The following is a 16,782-nucleotide window of genomic DNA, read 5'->3' as shown; positions in this document are numbered from 1 at the left end:
TCTATCCATAGGTGTTCTTCCATGAAAAAAAAATCTTTTCGATTATTTTTTACATCCCCTCAAATATATTTATATAGATTTTTAACCCCCCCAAATATTTCAATGACGCAGTTTGCGTCATAGCCCCCCCTTGTGGGCACCCCTGTCTTACTAAACATTGTTTATATATATATACTTCAGCAGAAACAAGTCTTGAGAGAAATTGAGCTGCTTGAAAAATTAGAACACCAAATTTGATTACTGAACAGCAAATTTTAAGACTAATGATTCCTGCATTATTATTATTATTATTATTATTATTATTATTATTATTATTATTATTATTATTATTATTATTATTATTATTATTATTATTATTTGATACTACAAATCAAAATACTATCTTTATGCATACTAATATAATATTTATGCAGTGTAAATTTGTTTGAATTCTGAGTTGTGTGTAAGAATAAATCTTATATTAGAATTTTAAGAAATGTGGACTATGAATTCTCATTGTGCATGTGTCAATAGCGCCGATTTCTCTGTAACTTTGGGTGGGGCCCATTCATAAAAAAAAATTATATAATAATATATATAACAATAAAAATACATATAAAAATATATATTCATAAAAATACATGGGTCCCACATGAGCTTTTGGGGGGAGGGCCCCTCGTCCCCCCAGGATCGGCGCTCTTGGCTTGTCTTGTTAAGTTGAGAATTTATCACGATTTTTTTTAAAAATAAAATATTGGCATTAACAATGCCCCGGTTTGGACCTTTAAAAAATCTGGCAAGCCTAACTATAAATTAAGATTGTGTATTAGGGTGGGCCGAAAACAGCCGAAAAAAATTTTTTTTTAGAAAAATAAGATTGAGTACCATGCAAAAGTTGTATAATATTATGTTATGTTTCCTCACCAAAACAGAGCCGGATTAAAAGATATTTAACCGGGCCCCGGGGGCCCCAAAGAACGTTAATTTTAAAAAAAATAGTTGCGACTAGTGAAAATATTATTGAAATTTTTTTTTTTTTTTACAAAGTTAAGTTTCAATACCGTGCAAAAGTTGTATAATGTTATATTATGTTTCCTCACCAAAACAGAGCCGGATTAAAAGATATTTAACTGGGCCCCGGGGGCCCCAAAGAACGTTAATTTTGAAAAAAATAGTCGCGAGTAGTCAAAATATTATTGAAATACTTTTGTTTTAGAAAGTTAAGTTTGAGTACCATGCAAAAGTTGTATAATGCTATGTTTCTTCACTAAAATAGAGCCGGATAAAAAGATATTTAACCGGGCCCCGGGGGCCCGAAAGAACGCTAATTTTGAAAAATAAAAGTAGCCAGCAATGAAAATATTATTAAAATATATTTTTAGAAAGTTAAGTTTCATACCGTGCAAAAATTGTATAACGTTATGTTTCTTCACAGAAACAGAGCTGGAATAAAAGTTATTTAACAGGGCTCCGGGGGCCCTAAAGAACGTTTATTTAAAAAAGAGTTGTGAATAATGAAAATATTATTGAAATATATATTTTTAGAAAGTTAAGTTTGAGTACCGTGCAAAATTTATAATGTCATGTTTTCTCGACAAAACAGAGCCAAATAAAAAGATATTTAACCGGGCCCCGGGAGCCCGAAAGAACGTTAATACTGAAAAAAATATGGTTGTGAGTAGTGAAAATATTATTGAAATATTTGTTTTCAGAAAATTAAGTTTGTGTACCGTGCAAAAGTTGTATAATGCTATGTTTCTTCCCCAAAACAGAGGCAGATAAAAATATTTCACCAGGCTCTGCGGGTCCGAAAAGTGTTATTTTTTTTTAAATATATGCCATTATTTTAAGTATGTATAGAAAATTGGTTAGGATTCCTAATACTTTAACTTGACCCAGGATTTTAAATGTTCTCATCTTATGTGCAGCTCTTCGCCTGATTGGTGTTTAGTAGATATAATAGTACGGACACAAATACATAAGGTACGGTTGAAAAATTGACCAACAAACACCAAACCAGCGCAGAACTCACCACGTGGAGATGGCTGCACAGCGAGTTACTCCTACCCATCCTCCTCTTACTTAAAGCTCCTTAGCGGAATCTTGGAACAAAATATTGAGATTTATGTCCGAAGCTTGGTAGATACTTTCGTGCTTCCAGTTTTGCACGAATATAACCGTCTCGTGCAACACTACCGCATACTTCTGAAGAAGATTATGTTACTACATTTAGACACCTCTCCAAAGCCTGTGTGTGGAAGGGGAACGTGACAAACTGAAACCTCCTCTTTTCGACAATCATTTCGGTTGGTTCTTCTATTGCAACGTTAGCCGAAATTGGAGGTTTCGTTACTATTACTTCTGACCAATCGGTCAAGTCGATATAATCCGCATATTCTTCAGTGCTTTGCCTACTGCAATTGTCAATTAGAACTATAGTTTGGTATTTTCGGCCATCAAAATAGAGACCCTTAAAATTAGTAGCTTTACACTGTAGAGGGTTTCTTTTTTCTTTTTTCTTTTTTTTCTTTTTTGCTAGTTTCGTACGGATTTTGTTTTTATCTACTACCTTGTCTTAGTTAGTTTTGTTCAATAAATTCATATCTTCTAAAACAGCGGATACAATTTTAGCAGCCGACCTATTCGATATACCTGTTAAATCTTTTGCGGTACTTATTTGTTTAGGGCTCACTATTGTTTATTTAGGTTTACTTTAGATTTTATTCTCTAAACGATAGCTCCATGCGAACTCTTCATCGTCTGAATTCGGGGTGGAAGCGCTTAATGTATGTTCCAAGTGCGGGATTGAGGCTAACGATTGTAACCCTCTTGTAATTGGTACCGCAGCATCATAATCATCTGTGTGTCATGCTTTCTCTTGAGCCTATGGGTTTCTGGTTCATCTACATTGCAACTTGTCATTTGTCTCTGATTTCTCTGATCTAATATGAGCTCCCACTCCAAAAGCGATATATAATTTAATTTACCACACTTACAGGTTAATCTATCGCAGCATTTGCAAGAGAAAATATCACATAACTTCTGAGCACCGTTCTTAAATTTCTTTAATTTGGCTCTTAATGGGGTATATCTAATTTCTTAATGGGGTTAATGATCGTTTTGCATTTTGAGTTGTAATTCAAAATCATATGCTTAATTCGAAGGCAAGACAATACAGGAAGAGAGGCTTGCAGCCATATTGTTTCTAGTTTATTTGAATTCAGCAATGTAAGCGCCGCCTTCAGAAAGCCAGTGTTATGTATTTTGCATCCAGATGCGAAAAAGTGATATTCTCTTAAATTTTGTGAGTTCTGAGGTGGGCTCAACACGAAGGTTTTTCATGTGTTAATATGGTAGTTATCAAAGTTAGTTAAGCTCTTAATAGTTATTTGCGTAGATTAAAAGCATGTACTTCATGTTTTATGTATTAATAGTATTGTTTGGTAAAATGTTCTTATTACCTAAAATCATTTTATTTGAACAAAAAATTAGGAACTTTAGGGCCACGGGGTCCCGGTTAAATTTTGTTTTAAAATCAACATATTTGACATGGCTTTATTTCGTACCAATGCACAACTTTTGATAACTACTCAATCCTGAATATCTTAAAAAAAAAATTTCGGTCCACCCTATTGTGTATGCTCCGGTTAAATCATGGATGCAAATAACCACTTGCCCGGGGCGAGTGATTCATCGATGCGGACGAGTATTTAGTATCATACTGAAGGGAAGTAAATGATTTCCAGTGTGGGATGTTGTCTTGTAGCTTTTTTCTTGGGCTAATAAAATTTTGTTGCTTATTTGCATCCCTGGGTTAAATGTAAAAATATTTTAATGTATTGTCAGAAACAAGATTTTAAAATAGTTCAATGAGGGTAAGGCACACAAAAAGGGGATGAAATTCTCGTCAGGGCTGAAAACCAGGAGAGAATGTAAACCGGTTCGACGCCAGAACAAAGGCTTCAAATCGGGATTGTGCCAGTCAAAGCGGAATGTATTGTGTAATAGCAACAGTATACGAAATGAAGAAATATAGACAATGTGAGTACCGGCAATTAGCCGATTGACTTTCCCATTGAAATAGAAATGTCTCATCGCTAAACAGTATGCCACGAATAAAGATTTCGTAGTGTTTCGTCCCAGTAGCATTTCGTCCCAAGGCAAAATCCGTAGCATTTCGTCCCAGTATAAGTAGTGTTTCGTTCCAGTAACGTTTCGTTCCAATGCAAATTCGTGGCAGTTCGTCTCGAGCTATTTTTGTTGATTAGGGAATAGGCTAATAAGTAGAGTTTCGACCCAGCGACACACGGCTGACTCACACGTTGATCAACCGGTAGTTCGTGAAACTTAAACTAGGTGGCAGCACAGTCGGATAGGCCTAAGGCACTCCGAACACTTGCTAACGTTATTTGTATCAGTGTTCTCCAATAGAGTTTTTTTTTTCTGAATCTAAGATATATCAACCCAGTTTGATATTTAATGGATATAGATAGACAAAGAAGACGGAGAGGAAGTGTAATGAAATTGTTTGGCGTTGTGTTGCACGACCAGTTAACCCTTTTCTGCATGATATTTTTTCTTTTAGCGAAGAAAAAAATAATCAGTATTGGAAAACTTGAATGAATTAAAACTTGAATTTTAGATTTTTCACTTAATTCGGACGAGAAATAAATAAGTGCTATATATGACACACTTACAACTCTCAAAGAACACGCCAGATGACACCAAAATCTCTTATTCACACACGTCAATATCTCACACAGCAGACAAAACAGTCATTTGATGCGTTTGATAAATCACAATAAAGCTAAAGTGAAAAAAGGGTGTGTGTCATATACGGCACGGCATGAGGTAAGGGGTTAAGGAAAAGTGTTTGCCAACAACGGATAATTTGTTAAAGAAGAGAGCCACTATTGTGTTCCTGATGTTGCCAGCATTGATCTTAAAATCTTAAATTTTCACAAAACAATCTTTATTTATCTAGTAATAAGTGGTTAGAATTTGGTTACTGAGGCTTCATTAGCGTTTGACTTATGGTCCTTTTATGTGGCTAAATTCAGATTATGATTACGTAATATTTGAACGACCCGCAAACTAGCTTAGCGGTTTTTTTTTTTTTTTTTTTTTTTTTTTTATCTTTGACGATGAATTCAAAGACCTTCAACAGACAGGTTTTCAACTGGTGATCACGATTCCTCAATTTGAGGCTTTAAAACTACATTGCACAGACAGCGGCGTGTAGCTCAAGGAGTACAGACAGAGTCCAGTTGTCGTGAGGAAGTGAATTTGCATCCAGAAAGTTTAGTCATGGCAGATGGCAATACGTTTTTGCTACTTGACGACCGTGACGGTGCTAGGTTGTTAATATTTGCTAAATAAGAGCGAAAGAAATTTTACAACAAGGAAGAAATATTTTCTTAGAAGGAACTTTTAAGGGTGTTAGCAAGTAGTTCGTTCAGTTATATACAGTTCATGTGGATTTAGGAAGCACTAGAGAAGAGACCAACGTTACGCCTGCAGTGTTTGCTTTGCTTTCTGATAAGAAAAAGGTTACCTACGTTTGTTTATTTCAGGCTATCCTTCGAGTAGTACAATAATTGTCTCCTGAAACCATAAACATCGATTTCGAGGCAGGAATTTTGGAAGCTATTAAACGTGTCTTTCCAAGGGCTAAACTACGTTATTATTATTATTATTATTATTATTATTATTATTATTATTATTATTATTATTATTATTATTATTATTATTATTATTATTATCAAAGTCTCTGGAAGAAGGTGCATAACATCGGCCTGACAAATATGTATATAATAAATAAGGAACTACGTCGAATATACGTCACTAATTCTTTCTCCATTTCCATATCAAACACATTGCGGAATCTTCCCTAAGAATCCGGAATAGTACCCTGAAACGACACAGAACAGAAAATGAATTACGTTTAATGTAAACCTAAACAGATGAAGAACAAAGATAGAAACACAAAATGTAAGTAATTAATCGAAATTTACTTGTCTTGTACTTTTATCTTATGAAAACCGTACTTTTATAGAAACTGAACATAATTACAATTGGCTCTAAATATTACAATGGTTGAATGATGCCTGACACTCAAAGTTTATAATTCAGTTTACCCTTAGTAATTAGAACTGTATTTTTTTTTTTTTTACAAGTTTTATGAAACGTATAGGCATGTGACGTTGTGAGTATGCTATTTGAAATTATTAGTACTCGCAAGTTTTGAAAGCATTATTCTGTATCATCTAATATACTAACTAACTAACTAACTCTATGGCCTATGGAACCCGGAGGTTCAGTACCGCGTTCACAAAAGCTCTCCACTGACTTCTATCCTTAGCTAATTGCATCCAGTTTCTACTTTGTATTCCTATCTCTGCGAGACCCATCTTAATATTATCCTCCCATCTGCGCCTAGGTCTTCCTAATGGTCGTTTTCCTATGGGTCTACCAGTCAAGACTTTGAAAGCGTTTCTACTTTCTTCCATTCTAGCTACATGACCTGCCCACCTAAGCCTCCTAGACTTGACGACCCTAACAATGTTGGGTAAACCGTATAAACTATGTAGTTCCTCGTTATGAAGCTTCCGCCATTCCCCATTCTCGTTCCTCTTGGGTCCGAATATTCTTCTCAGGATCCTGTTCTCAAATACTTTCAGTCTATGTTCTTCCCTCAGAGTAAGCGACCATGTTTCGCAACCAGTGGTGTAATGGTAGAATTTTTAGTAGGTATACGCTCGATCGTTTTCAAAAGTATAGCGTATACGCAAGACTACTTGGCGTATACTCACTCCAATATATACTCATTCTTTCGTAAATTTAAGGTGAGTATACGGTGGACTATAAAAATTTTAGGTGGGTATACGCCGTATACTCCCGTATACGCCCCATTACATCCCTGTTCGCAACCATACAAAACAACAGGCATGATTATCGTTTTATATATTTTAAGCTTCAAATTCCTCGACAGAATTCGCGACGACAAGAGATTTTGAACCGAATAGTAACACGAATTCCCTGCTTTTAGTCGACATTTGATTTCTTCGTGAATATGATTCTCGTCTGTTAATATTGATCCTAAATATTTGAAAGTATCCACTTTATCAAAAGTATTATTTAATATTTTAACGCCTCCACAATTTGCAGTATTACGGTCCCGACGCACTTCCATGTATTTAGTTTTCTCTGCATTTACTTCTAAACCCATGTCCCTGCAAGCGTTTAGTAAGATCTCTGCATTTATTTCTACTGTTCTCCTATCATCCCCTATTAAATTTACATCATCAGCATATGCCATAACCTGGTGAATACCGTTCAACTCTAGGCCCTGGTTGCTATCTTGATTTTCCTTATGGCGTATTCCAGCACAAAGTTAAACAATAATGGCGACAACGCATCTCCTTGTTTCAGGCCATCATCTAATATCCTTACGATTCTTCTTTGTATTATCACTGGTTTAATAAACTTAAAATACATTCGTGGGCGTTTAACTACTATTGTCAAGGGATGAGTGTTTATGGCGCTTCCGAGACATCTGACTCCGTCTCCAGCGAAACCGTTGTGGCCAACAATTTGGTCACGATTCGCTGTAATGCTTGGATCACAACAATTTACCTGAAGACAGAATCAAATTAGTCTTCAAAACATCATAAATACTTGATCAATCACAGTAGTGGTTTGAACGTCAATAAATGCGTTCCTTTAGGATATAATTATGCACATTTCAAAAACTTGTCAGAGGAACTTTCTTCCCGTTTCGATGTGAGAACTGGCCTCCCAAACGTTTTTCTCCGAGGTTTGTTATACCCTGTATGCAGGGATTTATTTGTAGCCAGGGAAGCATGGGAATTTCCCCCCTTCTAAGTTTTGGTTTCCCTGTCTCTAGGTTTAATTCAATCTTCCCAGTCTGGGAAGATATTTTCCACCTTTCTTAGGCTATATAATCTGTTTTAAAGTACAATAATTCAACTCCATATTTTAGTAACAATTCTTTACTTTTTTAGTATGTTTATTGTCGCTAGCTATGCTGGTCTTGTTTATAGAATTCTTTCCCGAAGAGAAATCTTGCAGCTGATACCACTGATTATCGTACTTCATCTGTGTAGCACAATAATAATAATAATAATAATAATAATAATAATAATAATAATAATAATAATAATAATAATAATAATAATAATAATAATAATAATAAAAACAATAACATTTTCAGTTATCAGTGAGCAGTCACTGCGGTTGTGAATTGGTCGTTTCTTCGTTGACAAGCACCTTAAAAAGAATATAAAATTAGACTATATTTTAATAAAGGAAAAGCTCATGACGATTAAAAGCCAAGTAATTCCGGTACAGAAAGTAAGAGGCTTTCGTGTGAATTGTGAATGAAATGCGTGTTAAAAAGATAAGTTTGATATTTAGAACTGCCTATGTTCTTGCCCAAAATCGTCTGTCGTTTACCGTGCATCTTATTAAATAGTAAGAAATAAATGGAATGAACCTCGAGCAAGTTCTCTACTCTAATGTTACGTGTTCAAATATTATTGTCTTTGTAGCTACAGAAATGAACGAAAAATGACCCAGTAGGCCTATCTTGCGAATTCCGATGAACCCCTCGCGCTAATAATGGACGAATCCTCCACTGTGTCTCATAAATCTGTTCTCATTGTGTATATCCGTACTGTAATTAATCAGGTGTGTAGCAATATATTTTTAGGTTTATTTGAGTTATAGGTAACAACAGCCGGAGAGGTTTGTGATTCCATAGTTAAAATATGTGAAAGTATGAGTCTTTCCCAAATTATATTACGGGAAAGACTTATATAAGTTTGTATTGATGGCGCAAATAACATGCAAGGCGAAATAAATGGTACTGTTTCTTTACTAGACATCAATTCACTGCATGAGTCATAAGCTGGAACTGGCTGTTCACAACGTTGTAAATACGATTTCAGATATGGTTCATTTTCAAAGTCTTGTAGAGCGATTGCACAGTGTTTACTCAATCACCCCGAAGAACAGGGGAGAAATCGAATTAATATCAGGAGAACTAAGTATTCGCTTCTATAATATTACTGAACGTTTTGATGTACGGTGGTAAGCTCTGCATACCGTTTAGTAGAAGCATTGCGGAAGTCCTATCCTGCGCTAGTGGAACACTTTCGAGAAGCTTCTACAAATTTGCAGAGAAGCTTTCAGCAGCGTGCAATATTTTCAGATCTGTACGTACAACTCACTAAGTGGAATTTTGTTTATGAAATGTCAATGATCCGAGATGCGCTGGAACCTCTACATATCCTTAGCCTGTTTCTACAAGAAAGGTATGCATCCCTTTTACAGGCAATAAGCAAAATTGAAAAACTGTAAATGTTCTGGAAGCGTTAAAAGAAAAGGGCGGCATGTCCATGAAACAATTACGTCAGTTTGAAGAAACTGGTCAATTTTGTGGAGTCTCACTGGCAAAACCCTTAGACAATTCTCTTGAGAAGTATCAGAAAATAAGATTGCAAGGGTCTAGCAGATAACATACGCTCGAAACGTTCAGTGGGGCCGAGGTTTTGCTACAATCCAATTTGCGAGAAGAATTGTCTGCAAGAATGTTAAACGGCGACAAAGAACTAGTGCAAATTTCAAAAATAAAATAAAATAAAATAAAAAATAAAAAATTAAAATTTTGCTCTGATGATTCAGCCAAAATTCTGCAGGAATTTCTAGAGCATAAGGTGAAACCTAATATTAGCCCAAATCTACAAAATCTTAACATGGAAGTCAGTGTTCTTCCAGTTTCTTCTGCAGAGTGTGAGAGAGGCTTTTCCAGCTTAAACTTCTAGCATACTGATACTAGAAACCATTTATCTGTAAAAACCCTCGAATTTATTCTTTTCATAAACGTTAATGGACCAGATATTACCTCGTTCAATGCAGAAAAGTATGCCATCAGCTGGATAAAAAATGGACATCATGACATCATGCTAATACCAACAAACCAACTGCGGAAAAGACGGTATCCGATGTAAAACAACCTCGTATTGCTACACTGTTCTAAAGTGAGGTACGGTGTGAAAGTATTGTTAATTTCTAAAGACAGTGTTAGATAACATGCCGTAAATCATGCTTCAGCTTAACCCTTTCTTTGTTCAATTCTGGATTCATTTTAATGCCAGTATGTTTTGTTGGCCAAAAGTTTACTTTCAGCAGAATATTGATAGGTGCACATACCCCTGAATCTAATTTTATTAAGTATAAGGAGCAAAATGGTACTAAAACTTATTTATGGTAATCAGCAATGACATTTAGTAGCGTCTTTCCCCTTCTATTTAATAAAATTAGGCTCAAGTACATGTGCACCTATCACTGTTCTGCCCAGAGTAAACTCTTACCTTTTGTTGTATTTGTTGTTCGGGTGGGGAATTTGGTCTTTAAGGACCAAATCAGAACAGACTAAAGAATTACTTGTCATAGCAAAATCGTTTTGCGTAGGAGTGTGACACTTCTTATGACAAGGTGTGCAGATTGCAATGCAACTATAGGGCTTTTACTGGATGTTCTACACTTGTCGTCAGCAGTAGGACAAAATGTAGTACGGTAACTAACGCATGCAATCTAATCTACCTAACCAAATCTTATCTAACGTATCTATCCGTATTTACCATAAAATTGTTTTTAAAAAATTTTAAAAAATGATCAGCTTGGGGTCTCCTGTCAAACTATTACCATAATTTCAAAGTAGATAGGTTTAAAAATAACGTAGTCCCAACCCCAAATAACGTAGTCCCCAGAACAAAAATTGATCTGTTATATGGAATATAATCTTGCATAAATATTCCCCCTTTCTACAAAATCCACAAATAAATAACTGCCTGTATGTCTTACCAACGTTTAGTTGAAATACATTTTACTGATCATAGAATGTTTAAAATAAGATCGAGAGTTCGTATTTTATACTATACTTATATAGGTAGATAATAAGGGATGTTAATATTGACATTTACGAGCGTAAAACTAAAAATATCCGCACTTTTCTCCATAATTTTCTGTACATTGGCGACACTGGCTTCTGCGCTCTCATGCTGCAATGTGGTACCCTTGTAGTTATGTTATAGGAGTGTATGAAGTAGAGACCTGCACGGGCCGAATTTTTCGGCCCGAGCCCAATCCAGCCCGAACGTACCTAGGCCCGGCCCAGCCCGGGCCCGAAAAGTTTTGGAGATTTTCGGCCCGAGCCCGGCCCGGCCCGATAAGTTTTTCAAAATTCTTGGCCCAAGCCCGGCCCGGGCCCGATAAATTTTAAAAGTTTTTGGCCCGACCCCGGCTCGATAATTTAAAAAAAAAATTAGCTCGAGCCCGAATTTTTCTCAAAATTTAGTACTAAATTTGACCTAACCCTCAGAAACATTTTCTAAACTTTGGTTCACAACCTGACGCTAGCCTTCCGAATGGTACCATTGCCTCCTAGAACTTTGCCTGTCATCGAGAGAACAAAAACTCCATTCCCTGTATCAAAAATCTAACTTAATTGATTTTTAGCATAAAGTGAAGATGGTAATATTGTTTTGCGACAGGCAAAACATTCCCACCCCTTCTTTTTATATTTTGAGTTCAGTGAAGGTCAAGGTCAGAGCTCCATTTGCCGCAATCCATTATAGTGAAAGTGGAGCCGCTAAGCAACACAAACTGTAAATAGCTATTGCATTCTTTGTAACATTTTTCACGGACACACTTCTTAAACGTTTGGCTTTATTCCAATTATCGTTCAACGAAAGTCAATAATTATTAAAGAATTGCAATTGATCGACCCCAGCCCGGCCCGACCTGAAGAGAAATCAGTGTCGGCCAGCCCAAGCCCGGCCCGGCCCAAAGAAATAACAGTGTCGGCCCGCCCAAGCCCGGCCCGACCCAAAGAAATAACAGTGTCGGCCCGCCCAGGCCCGGCCCATGCAGGTCTCTAGTATGAAGTGATACACCCATGGATGTGCGACCAATGAGACACGCAAAATTGAGGACAGATGGGAAAAGTGCTATTTTGTACTACGTAAAAGAATCGAAAGTACGGATAACTTTAGATTTACCCTCGTATATAAGTTACTTTTCAGAGATGTTATCAAGTATTTTCAGTTTCAACTTACAGCCTTCAATCTCTTCCTTAAAGTACTATCCTTAGTACCAATATCTCTCGGGACTTTTCTCTTCTACTCTCCTTGTTCTATTCTTTCACGTGCCTCTTCCAATAATTCTTGAGTAAATACAAGCTTCCGTTCTGTTTTCCTTTTATACTTCCCCATTCTCTAACATCTGTAATAAAATTACATAACTTGTTAATTGTCTTAAAGCTCAAAGATGGTAATGAACAATAAAATAGCAGCGGAGTTTTAAATGCCATAAACGCCTCCCCTAATTTAGTAGTTGAAATATCTAGGTCATTCCATTTAAGTTCGAAAAATAAAACAGAAATTGATCACTTTTAATATTACAGTCAAATTTTTACTCTAAAACAATATACCTGAAACATATTGAATGATGGGCAAGAGTACGCATGCGCACTCTTACGCGTCTCGTGCATGCGGATACTTACCCGCACCTCACTTGCTTCCTGAAATCGTCCCTAAGTGACAGTCCATGTTATGCTGCTTCCATAGCAAAGTGTTGACACTAACAACAGACATTACAGTTATTTGTGATAGAACAACCCTGGTGTAATTACTATTCTACAGAAAAAAAAACTTACGTTCCAAAATCATAAACTTACACCAAATGTATGCAAAACAAATTTTTACCTGCTTTTCTTCTGTGCCGACCAATTTCAATATACTTCCATACAACCGGCGGGACTCACTCAATCACGTGTTGCATTCGATATCTCGATCAGTGCTACCAATTCCCCGGAAACACGGTCGCGCACTCTTAGACGCTGCGTACTTTCGGGCACCGATAAACCAACCTACGCCGATAAGTATGAGTAATTCTAAACAAAAGAAGTTCACACGAACATGGACCCTATTCTCACAGCTACAGGTTATGAACCATTTTTGACTATATTGCTTATTGCTCACCCTGTAACTATTTCTACAGATGTCACACATGGTGCATTTGAAAGGTGGTTGTATGGCCTTTCCCACGGTACGCAACATGTGGAAGTGGTGTCTTTGGAAGGAAAATTATTTAGAGAAATTTGAAATTATTTAAGGAAATTGGATGGCAATACTGATTCCCAAATTTCCCTAAATAACTTCCCTTTCAAAGATACTGTTGGAAGAGTCATCCCATCGCCTTAGTAACAAAGGCAAAAATGGTTCACAATTTGTATAAATAGGGTGGACCATTTATCTTCATACGTCCTTGTAACTTTTAAATTAAAAAAAAAAAAAAAAAAAAAAACGCTGAAATTATAAACCCTGCAAACATCAGCAGACAGACACGTAGCCCAGGGAAGTCCAGACCCCCTTTCGGAGGAAACGGGAAGGGGTCAACTTTAAAATGGATATTATTTTAACGGAGCATTTCGAATTACATCTAGCTCCATGCTAATCGTATGGACTACAAATGACGATCGATAAACCGGTTAACATTTGATTCAACAGAGAAAGGAACGCAGATTTTACAAGAAATTATTGGATATGTACTTTTTATAATAGTTGAGGTCATAATGAAAGGAAAATTGTTATATTTGAATGAACAGAGGAAGAAACGTAGATATTGTAAAATCTTTTTCAATACTTTTTTTTTTTTAATCTTTTACTCGGGATTTCTTCATAATTTGTTATTAAAATACTTAGTAAGATATCCTCTTTTTATTGTCCTAAGAAACCAATATATGCTGCCAGTAAAATACTTTAGATTGATCGAGCCCTCGGTGTGATAACCACAGTATTTCATCTCCGGCCCCAATTATGAAATCCTGGTTAAACGGACCAATATATATTGCTAGTAAAATAGTTTAGAATGATCAAGCCCCTGGTATGATAATGACAGTATTTCATGTCACGGACCCCTTCCCCCTCCTCATTACGAAATTCTGGCTACTACGTGCCTGCGGCAGGGAAATATTCTTTGAGATATACCACAAGATTAACAGTGTTGCCAACCAAAGTTGTATTTTTCAAATGATATTAGGTCAGGTTATTTCAAGTCTACATATAAAGCAAAAACATGCCACACTTGCTATACAGTGTTGTAAACTAAAAGCGCTATAGTATCAAAACTTCCAAACAACAAACAAGTTTTGGAGGGTTCTACAGCAATAATACGGGCGGGGTAATTCACATCCAAAGTATCTTAGGGCCTTATGCAGAGTCATTCTGACAAGTGATTAGTGCAATACTAAAGAGCTCGACTAACATATGTTTCCTCTACAGTAGTCAAACCTTTAGTATGACGCTAATCATAAGTCAAAACGACTCTGCATAAGGCGGTTAGTGTTTAATACTACGGTCATCATATGACGTGTCTGAAACAAGTAGAAACAAAGTAACAAGGAATTGAATTTTTTTTTTCAAATTATTTAATTTCGTGAAAGTGTTCAGGTAAGTATCACATCGAATTATGTTTATGGTTTTCGATGGATTTATACTTCGGATAATTATGTTTATGGTTCGCTGTAACCGGTATTATGATGGTTTTCGATCATAATACCGGTTACAGCAATTTGATATCTCAAACCATTCGAGAGATTTTTAAAAAAAGTAAAATTAGATATATTATTTATGGCATATTTGTGAGAACTTCTTAAAATATTTTTTTTTATTTACTTCGCTCTACAACATTACAAGCATACTTTTTGGTAGGTGTAATTACAATAATTCTCGGAATTACATAATTTTAAGCAGTGCTGCAAACTAAGTTTTTACCATATCTCCAGAACGATTTGAGATATTAAATTACTGTAAACGACATTATAATCTTCACATCTATTGAAAACCATCTATTCAATTGGATGAGGCATTTGTCTAAGGAGGGTTTTGAAACAGACTTTTGAAAAAAAAATCAATTTTTCAATCTCTTGTAAGTTGGTTCGTATTCATTCGAAATCAGTTATATCATGAATAGTGTTGTGAATAGAAAAAAAACGGTTCGTATTTTTTCAGAAATTTACGTTTTTTTAGAAAAAAAAAACCATTGCCTCTCGTTTTTTTTTTCTAAATTTCGTTTTTTTTTTTCAAATAGTCATTTGCATCTTACGTCAGTTTAAGTATGAAATATTTTTATGTAGGTGTAATTACCGTAAAATGCAACATAAATTATACACTAGATACTGATACGCTACAAGTATTTTACAATTTACATGAATATCATACCTATTAACAATTCGGGTTTCAGCAGTTTTCATCACTATCAACTAAGAAATAAAAGTGGAAATGAAATTTTGTTTTTTCGTGAAAGCAGGCCTTTAATAAGTACAAAAGTAATGTCACGAACAGTATCCAATAACTTGTCTAAAGGTAAAAACTAATACTAATTTGCCTAATAATATTTTTCTAAATGTCATATATAAATAATTTGTCGACTAGATATATATGATATGCAGAGCCGACTCTACCATATATGCAACACGTGCATTTGCATGGAGCGGCAAGCTTGGATGGTCCGGCAAAATCTGTCATAAGTATATTGTAATATCCTATGTGATGTGGTAAACAAGCAATTCCACATCAATGTTTACAAACACCCAGTGATGAAAATTTTCCGGAAAATTTTCCGATTCACAAAAACATACTCCACTTATTCCTACATCGTAGTTTAGTCAAGATGTAAGGTGGAAAATTTTCTATATTTTTCCGGAAAATTTTCCGTTCTTAACGAATATCATTGATTAAGTAACAATTCGTCAGTATTCATAAAATTGATTTAATTTATATATAGAAACGTTAAAAAGTGAAAGATCGTTTAAAGAATCTGAAAATTTTCATGGCCCAGACAATTTTAAATATGATGTAGGAACTAGTGGAACAATTTTTCATAAATCGAAAAATTGTGTCCTGTACAATGAAAATTTTCCGGAAAATTTTTCGATTCACAAAAACATACTCCACTTATTCCTACATCGTAGTTTAGTCAAGATGTGAGGTGGAAAATTTTCTTCTATATTTTCCGGAAAATTTTCCGTTCTTAACAAATATCAATGATCAAGTAACAATTCGTCACTATTCATAAAATTGATTGAATTCATATATAGAAATGTTAGAAAGTGAAAGATCGTTTAAAGAATCTGAAAATTTTCATGGCTTAAACAATTTTCAGTACTATGTAGGAACAAGTGGAACAATTTTTCGTGAATCGAGAAATTGTCTGTCCTGTATAGTGTTGAAAATTTCCGGAAAATTTTCCGATTCATAAAAACATACTCCACTTATTCCTACATCGTTGTTTAGCCGTGATGTGAGGTGGAAAATTTTCTTCTATATTTTTCCGGAAAATTTTCTGTTCTTAACAAATATCAATGATCAAGTAACCATTCGTCAGTTTTCATAAAATCAATTGAATTCATATATAGAAATGTTAAAAAGTGAAAGATCGTTTAAAGAATCTGAAAATTTTCATGGCTTAAACAATTTTCAGTACTATGTAGGAAGAAGTGGAACAATTTTTTATGAATCGAATGAATAAGTGGAGTATGTTTTTATGAATCGGAAAATATTCGTAACTTTTAATGAATTGAAATTTTAGATAATAGAATGGAATATTTGTACTCTACGAACTCGAGGTATGTTCCTTGCACTTTGCATACACACACACACACACACACACAGAGAGAGAGAGAGAGAGAGAGAGAGAGAGAGAGAGAGAGAGAGAGAG

General features: G+C 35.3%; 1 long non-coding RNA gene across 1 annotated transcript; it reads right to left on the bottom strand.

The window, feature by feature from the left end:
* Nucleotides 1-5,522: 5,522 nt before the first annotated feature.
* Nucleotides 5,523-12,876, bottom strand: LOC145670728 (uncharacterized). The gene is made up of 3 exons (XR_014128396.1): nt 12,768-12,876; nt 12,120-12,285; nt 5,523-5,890 (listed from the first exon to the last, which is right to left on the bottom strand). It is a non-coding gene; the product is annotated as an uncharacterized LOC145670728 (long non-coding RNA).
* Nucleotides 12,877-16,782: the final 3,906 nt, after the last annotated feature.

The sequence above is a fragment of the Thermobia domestica genome, chromosome 14, assembly GCF_964235325.1.
Source record: "Thermobia domestica chromosome 14, izTheDome1.hap1.1, whole genome shotgun sequence".
Classification (NCBI taxonomy): Eukaryota; Metazoa; Arthropoda; class Insecta; order Zygentoma; family Lepismatidae; genus Thermobia; species Thermobia domestica.
The sequence above is the reverse complement of the archived record's forward strand: the minus strand, read 5'-3'. Positions and strand labels throughout refer to the sequence as shown.